Below are 7,252 nucleotides of genomic sequence, written 5' to 3' on the forward strand. Positions count from 1 at the left end.
CCACCAGGGAGGGCATGTTTTTTTTTGTTTGTTTGTTTTTTTTAAGATTTACTTATTTATTCATACAGAACTGGGGTACAGCCAGAGGTGCAGGGGTGGTGAAAGGCTTCACCAGAGGCAGAGTGGGAAGCAGAACAGGCAGATCGATGAAGTACACTGCTGAGGGGAACAGCAGGCGGGTCAGGGGAGGTCTGCCACACCATGTGGATCCTCTGAGGCTGGGGGTAGAACTTGCACTGAAGTGGCTTCTGCTAGCTTGCAGTGCTGCGTCCCAACCTGTTGCGCCACCAGAGAGGGCCAGGAGCGTTTTTTACTGTATGATTTATGTTAGAATAATAGAGGATTACTCCCAAATGATTGTTCTTGATTCCATTTTCTTACTACAATAGACCATTCAATTCTAGTCTCATTATGATAAAATCAGCCTTATGTCCATATTTATGATAATGATGATGCAACTGTGGGAATGGCCTTCAAGAAGTAACTACTGGAACTAATACTATTGTATTCAAGTGTTCAAGACTATTAGGTTTAGTTTTACTGGAACAACATTGACCTACTTCTTTTATAGACTATCATTTGAGGTAGAAGTATCAACACAAAGGATAAAAATGGAAAATCTAATGGATACTTCAACAGAAAAAACATTTATAGAGCAGCTACTATATGTAAGCATTCAACATATAGTATGGTTGATATGATGGAAATATACAGGAAATGGAACATGGGTAGAAAAAGAGCTTTAGATCATTTGAGGTAGTGGTATAAGGCATTGAAAGGGGCACCCTGAACCCCCAAACCTGTCCACTCCAAATAGGTTCTACCATCTGCCACATCAAGACAAAATATATAAGATCTTTAATGGAAAGTAACTTTAATACAATTAATGTGCAATAGAGAAAAGACAAAGAATATAATTTCTAAATCAAACATACAAAGTTACCCATCCCCTCATGGGTAAAAGTCTACCCAAAAGGGATTGGCCCAAAGCAAGGCCTGAAAGCCTATCACAAATCAAAAGCACCTTCCAGCTGGGACCCATAGAAAAGGGTCAGAAATGGCCAGACAAGTCTGGGAGGAAAAGAGCAAAATCAAAATCAAGATAAATGCAGCCATAGTCACTTCCCCACGGGTCTCTCATCCACATCTGTTTCAGGGCCAAGAAATAAGAGCTGTTTGCTCACATGTCTCTCTGCTCCATGTGCCTCCCTCAGGCTTCCTTCCGGCTCTCCAGCCTGCTTCCTTCCTCCTCAGTCTCCTCTCCAGATTCTTCTCTTCCCCACTCAGCTCCACCCTTCTCTGGGTGGGGCAGGGAACCTGGTACCTTCCCTTTTCCTGGGGACCACTCTGTTATAGAAGGGCTACTCATTTTTGAACACAAGAGGACTCAAGTGTATTGCTCTGTTGGGTGAATTTGGCCTGTGTTTTGTTTGGTCTTTACAATGTATTTGTTATTTAATTTAATCTTTAAAAATAAGGTGTTTCCACAGAAGTATATACTTTTACCTTTTATGAATAATTATAGAGTCAAGCAATTCTGGGCTGCGGTATCTACACAGGAACAACAGCCAAGTGGTTACTGTCCTTCTGGATAGGACTTGTGTTCCCTGCTTTTCAATTTCCTAATCAGCAGAGGCAACTGATCTTGCCATGAGGGACTCCCCATCAGGGTCCAGTTTTAATCGTCATGTCACTTGAAATTAGAAATACTTTATAAAAGTAGAAGACTAGACTCGAACCTTCTCAGCAAGTAGTCACCTAGCCACTCTGGTTTTGTAGTGATGTGGTGATAATAAGTTCCCTGCAGCATCAAGGAGATCTTGCGTTTTTTCCCCCCAGAATTAGCAATTATATTTGTGTAAAACCCAAAGTCTTTAAGTTTTCTCTATAGTACGTTTGTGCCAAGGGATGTTAAAATTGTTGCTACATACACATGGATGGAGCTGGAAAAGGTCATGCTTAGTGAAATAAGTAAGAAAGAAAAGGAAAAATACCAGATGGTTTCACTCATAGTAGGAGTATAAAGGACCAGGTGAGAAAATAATGTAATGAACAACTTTATACTAGAGACATTTTATGGGGATGGAGTGGGGAATGGGGTCAAAAATGGTGGGGTGAGGGGAGTGCACTGGACTATAGTGATGGCACATGGGTGATTTGGTGATGGGAAGCCCACAGGGATTGCAATTGAGATGGAAAAAAAGCACAAAATGATGTAATAATAAACTATTGTATTTTAATTAAAAAAATTGTTGCTACATATAAGAAAGTTTCAGTAGTCAGCTATGTATACTTTTATCAGCAAAGATAAAGCTCACTGTTGTTTTTAGGGAAGGACTTTCAGATCCTTTAAAATGCTATTATTTGTTGCTTACTTCTAAGAGGATTTATGTGTAGAGTTTTTTCCACATATATATTTGACCACAAATCCTGTATCATGGGACTATCCCATTGCACATGTGTTACACAGTAAAAACTTGGAAAAATGCATATAGGAATTCTTAGGAATTTCTAACATTGTTTTGTCTTATACTATTCTCCAAAAGGCAGTGATTAACAAAGTGAAGCAGAACACAGAAATTGAGGCTGTGGTGAAATTGGGTTGGAATCCCAGAATTCTGTCTTCTAGTTGTAGCAAGACAGATGTGTAGAGTGTCATGCACTGAGCACTAAATTTGGAGAAACATTCAAGGAGAAATAGCCTTCGTCATGTCCACAATATTGGAAGATGAAACTCTGGTCACTTTGAAAAAGGAACACTGATGTTAATGTAGAATCAATAATAATCATAAAAATGAGACGTGATAGGAGAGTAAAGAGGTAATTAATGGAGTTTTGTCTTATTTTCATAAAGAGCAAAAACATGGCTTCCTTTAATGTTCTCATTTTATTCATGTATACTTTTACACATATTTTCTCAAAACATGCAACTCATGGCTGTGTTCAAATTTGTATGTCCTAATTAATGAGCAATTTAATAGAACACAATTCTACAATATCATGAGCAAATTAGTCTTACTGAAGACAGGGCAGCTAGCTTATAATTCTTTTGTACTTAGAATTTAATTTGGGGACATCTCAAGAATAATGCATTGTCATCAGCACTAGGTTAAGACTATAGTCCAATAAGGGTAGAGAAAGTTTGGAAGTAAAAAATTATATATTCCCAAGTCCCACCATCATATTACTGGTATTTTTCACATCTGTACTGATTTCCTGTCAAAATTTCTTCATGTCCACTGTGTTGTCATATTTTTTATTGTGAGAAAAAATATATAACAATTTATCATTTTATCTACTCTTTGGTGTGCAACTCACTGATACTAATTATTCTCACATTGTGCATCAGTCACCATCATTCATCTCTGTGTTCATTATAAAGACCTTCCTAACTGCTCTTGCCCAGCCTGGCAACCACCATTTTATTCTTGCTTTTTTTTTTTAAATTAAAGATTTATTTATTTATGCATACAGAACTGGGGTACAGGCCAGAGGTGCAGGGGTGGTGAGAGGATTCACCAGAGACAGAGTGAGAGCATAGTAAGCAGATCGACCAGGGGAGCAGCAGGCGAGACAGGAGAGGTCTGCTGCACTGTGTGGGTCACCTTCCAGGTTGGGGATTGAGCTGGCACAGAAGCGGCTGTAGCTAGCTTGCAGCGCTGTGTCCTGACCCATTGTGCCACCAGGGAGGGCCTATTCTTGCGTTTTAATAAGGTTTTTTTTTTTTTTTTTAGAACAAAAGTGGTAGGTTCATTGAAATACATTGCTAAGAGAAGCCGTGGCTGAGAGAGGAGTGGTCTGCTGCACCTGTAAATTAAATAATTCTTTTAAAGATGTTCTTTTTTTTTTAAGATTTATTTATTTGTGCCTACAGAACTGGGGTACATGCCCGAGATGCGGAGGGTGAGAGGATTCACCAGAGACAGAGTGGGGAGCAGAACAGGCAGATCTACGAAGTACACTGCTGAGGGGAGCAGCGGGAGGGTCAGGAGAGGTCTGCAACGCCATGTGGATCTCCTCTGGGGCAGGCTGGAATCGAACTCATGTGGAAGTGGCTTTAGCTTCTCAGTGCTGTGCTTTAACCCGGTGCGCCACCAGGGAGGGTCCATTAAAGATGTTCTTTAAGGTAAAATGTTTTACCTGTTGGTGGGAATTCTTTTTTCAGTACCTATACTGAATGTAATATTTGTAATTTTTTTCCTTTTCTTTTTTATTATTTTATGTTCTAAATACTTTTTTTTTTACATAATTCTTCATTTTGTACATTTTTCCATATCAGTTGTAATCCTCATGGACTTCCCACCACCACTTCACCCATGTGTCATCACCATATCCCATGTGCTCTTCCCACCCCAGTTTTGATTTCTTCCCTTCCTCCCCTGTAGAATGTCTCTGGTTTATAGTTGTTAGTTGATCTATATTACAATTACTATATATATATAGAACTGGGGTACAGGCTAGAGGTGCGGGAGGGGGGTAAGAAGATTCATCAGAGACAGAGTGGAGGGCAGAACAGGTGGATCCACTGAAACACAGTGCTGAGGGGAGCAGCGGGCGAGTCAGGAGAGGACTGCTGTGCCATGTGGGTCACCTCCAGGGCTGGGAATTGAACTTTCACTAAAGCGACTGTGTTTTATTCATCCTCTGGTTCATTCATTCATTTAACAAGAACTTGTTGCATTGTATTTTAGTCTAAATTTCCCTGAAAGCAGAACATATGGCAGATAGTTTTTTGAGGAAAGTGATCCCAGGGAGCAGGAGGCCAAGGGACTGGAAAAGCAAAGAGGAAAGAAAGCACATGAATGCTAAATTAAGGATTTGGCAAGCTCTGTGGGTCACTATATGCTAGCCCCTGCATCTCCTGTGAAGCTTTCTAAAGTGGGTAGCAGAACCATCCACATTTTAAAATTAAAACATTTCACACACATACACAAAAGTAAATTTTCTACTTGTCTTGAAGTTAGAATCTCTCTCCACATACAGAAGCTGAATTCTGCATAGCAACAGATAATTAAAGTGTATTTCCTGATGCTCTGATATAACAAAATTATTTGGAAATGCAGTTTCTGAAATTGTATAGCAGTGTTCAGTCATGAGATAGATCACAAAGATAAGCTGGGTATGCTTAATTAATGTGAAAAAGATTACTCTAAAAGTAAAAGTGCAACTGGAAGTTCTTACAGAGGATTCACAGACTCCAAAGGATGCATCATCTTAGGTTAAAAGACTTACCACCAATAGGTGAAACATTTTACCCCAAAGAATGTGGAGAAACACACTCTCATGTAGTCCTTACTTGGTTCACCTCTCAGATTCTTCTAGGTACTTCAGGACTACACCAAACATTATGTCCTATGCAGACTGTACTGGTTTTCTCAAGTCAATTCCTTGCATTTCCATTATATTTAATTCTAGCTAGCTTTCTGATTAGAGAAATAGTCATCATTCACAACTGTACTGTGGGCAATCAGAGAGAAAAAATTAATTTACAGGTGCATTCCTAGCATCTGAGCCATAATAGTTTATTATTGTTTATTTAATCACATATCATCCTTCGGGTCTGAGATTAAACATTGCTATAAATAAACATTTCCTGAGTCAACTGACTTACCAGAACCCCTGTTAGACTTTTCAAAATAGGGTGAAGTTCTCATTCACAGCACCATTACCATGGTAGTTAGTTGTTTGGGGGAATTACTTGGCATTACCTTCTCTACCAGATCCTGGAGGCTGGGCCTGTGTTCCTATTGTCTGCATTCTGGTACAATACCAGCAGTTACTCAAGTGGATGGACAGCCATTCATTACTGTCCATGCCAATCCAGCCTCACAGCTGTCCTGTGGCTGCCCCACGCTCCTGTTCTCTACCACCAATCTACATCTGTAAGTTTCATGAAATGGGGCCTTTGTTTTCTTTTGACTACCATTGTGGGTCCAGCCCATAGCCTTGTTCAAGGACTATGTATGTGGGGGCAGGGGACACTGCCTTTCTGTTCTCCTGTTCCAGTCTCTGCTTCAGAAGACAGTTTTGTGCAAACTTTCATCCACTTTGTGATGGAACGTCTAAATGTCAGGCTCAAGTCCCCTAGCTCTACCTTCTGGCTCTGGAGCTCCTCTGGCCCAAGGTGTGGAATCTTGGGGAACCCACTTGATACATATGCATTTGTAATATCCTGTGGGACTGCTCTTTGCCAATGTCTATGGTAACAAAACAAAAACACAGGCAACGTGTGTGCAAGTCCTATTCTTGAATGTCTTTGGGCCTTGAGGTCATTACCAAAACATCACTATCCACCTGATGGCCACATTTATTGTAGTTTGAAGGATTTCAGGATATTTGTTTCTTGTAGCACTGACCTTGAGAACCATAACATTTAAGCTGGCTGAACAAGACAGGAATCCAAAGAAGAACTCAGCAGGAATAATTGGTAGTCTTGCCTCTGGCCTGAGGCTGCCTCTGGAGCATCATGGGAATGGTGCTGTGGTGTGTGATGTTGTGCTCTGCAAAATGGCTGAGTCTGCAAAATGGCTGAGTCTGTGAGTGTGTCCCTAGCAAGCAAGGGCAATGGTTCAGGCAAGGGCATTCTGGAGCTGTGTGTCATCAGTATGTGCTTAAACATATGTTGAGACTAAACCATTTAGTTCTGGTAATGGAATCTTTGGAATTTCTAGTTTTCGTTTCCAAGTTGTAAGAATGGTGACTTTTGAATAAGAAAACCACTTTGACTAGGAAAATATGGAAGTTTACATGAGCTGAGGACAAAAGGCAGAGAAATTGGATAGTGGTAGAGGCTGCTAGTTACCTCCAGTAACTATTTCCTGTCTTCTTAGGGTTAATACTTTTCTAATTTTCACCTGGACATACTGTCACCAAGAATAAAGCCCAAGTTCCCAAATTCCCTTGCAGCTATATGCAACTATGTGACCAAATGTCATTTTAATGGGCAGAGAAAAACTGACTTTTAAAAAATCCAGTGGTGAATTTCTTCAGTGGTTAATCTATTTATACTTTAAACCAATGTTGTGTATAGATGAAACACCATTGCATTTATAAAATACATTATGTATATAAAATAAAATCAGTGCTTTAGTTTTCAGCTCTACCTTCTGGAAATTATAGGAACTTATAGGAAATTATCTAAGTAATCCCAAAACTAGAGCAACAGAGCAAGGGTGTAAAAATCTCCAATACAGGATTTACAAAAATAATAGTTGAGCAGGTAATATGTCGTGTTTTTAATACTCTGAGCAAA

This window comes from Condylura cristata, unplaced genomic scaffold (assembly GCF_000260355.1).
Source record: "Condylura cristata isolate star-nosed mole 26May11 unplaced genomic scaffold, ConCri1.0 scaffold00001, whole genome shotgun sequence".
NCBI lineage: Eukaryota > Metazoa > Chordata > Mammalia > Eulipotyphla > Talpidae > Condylura > Condylura cristata.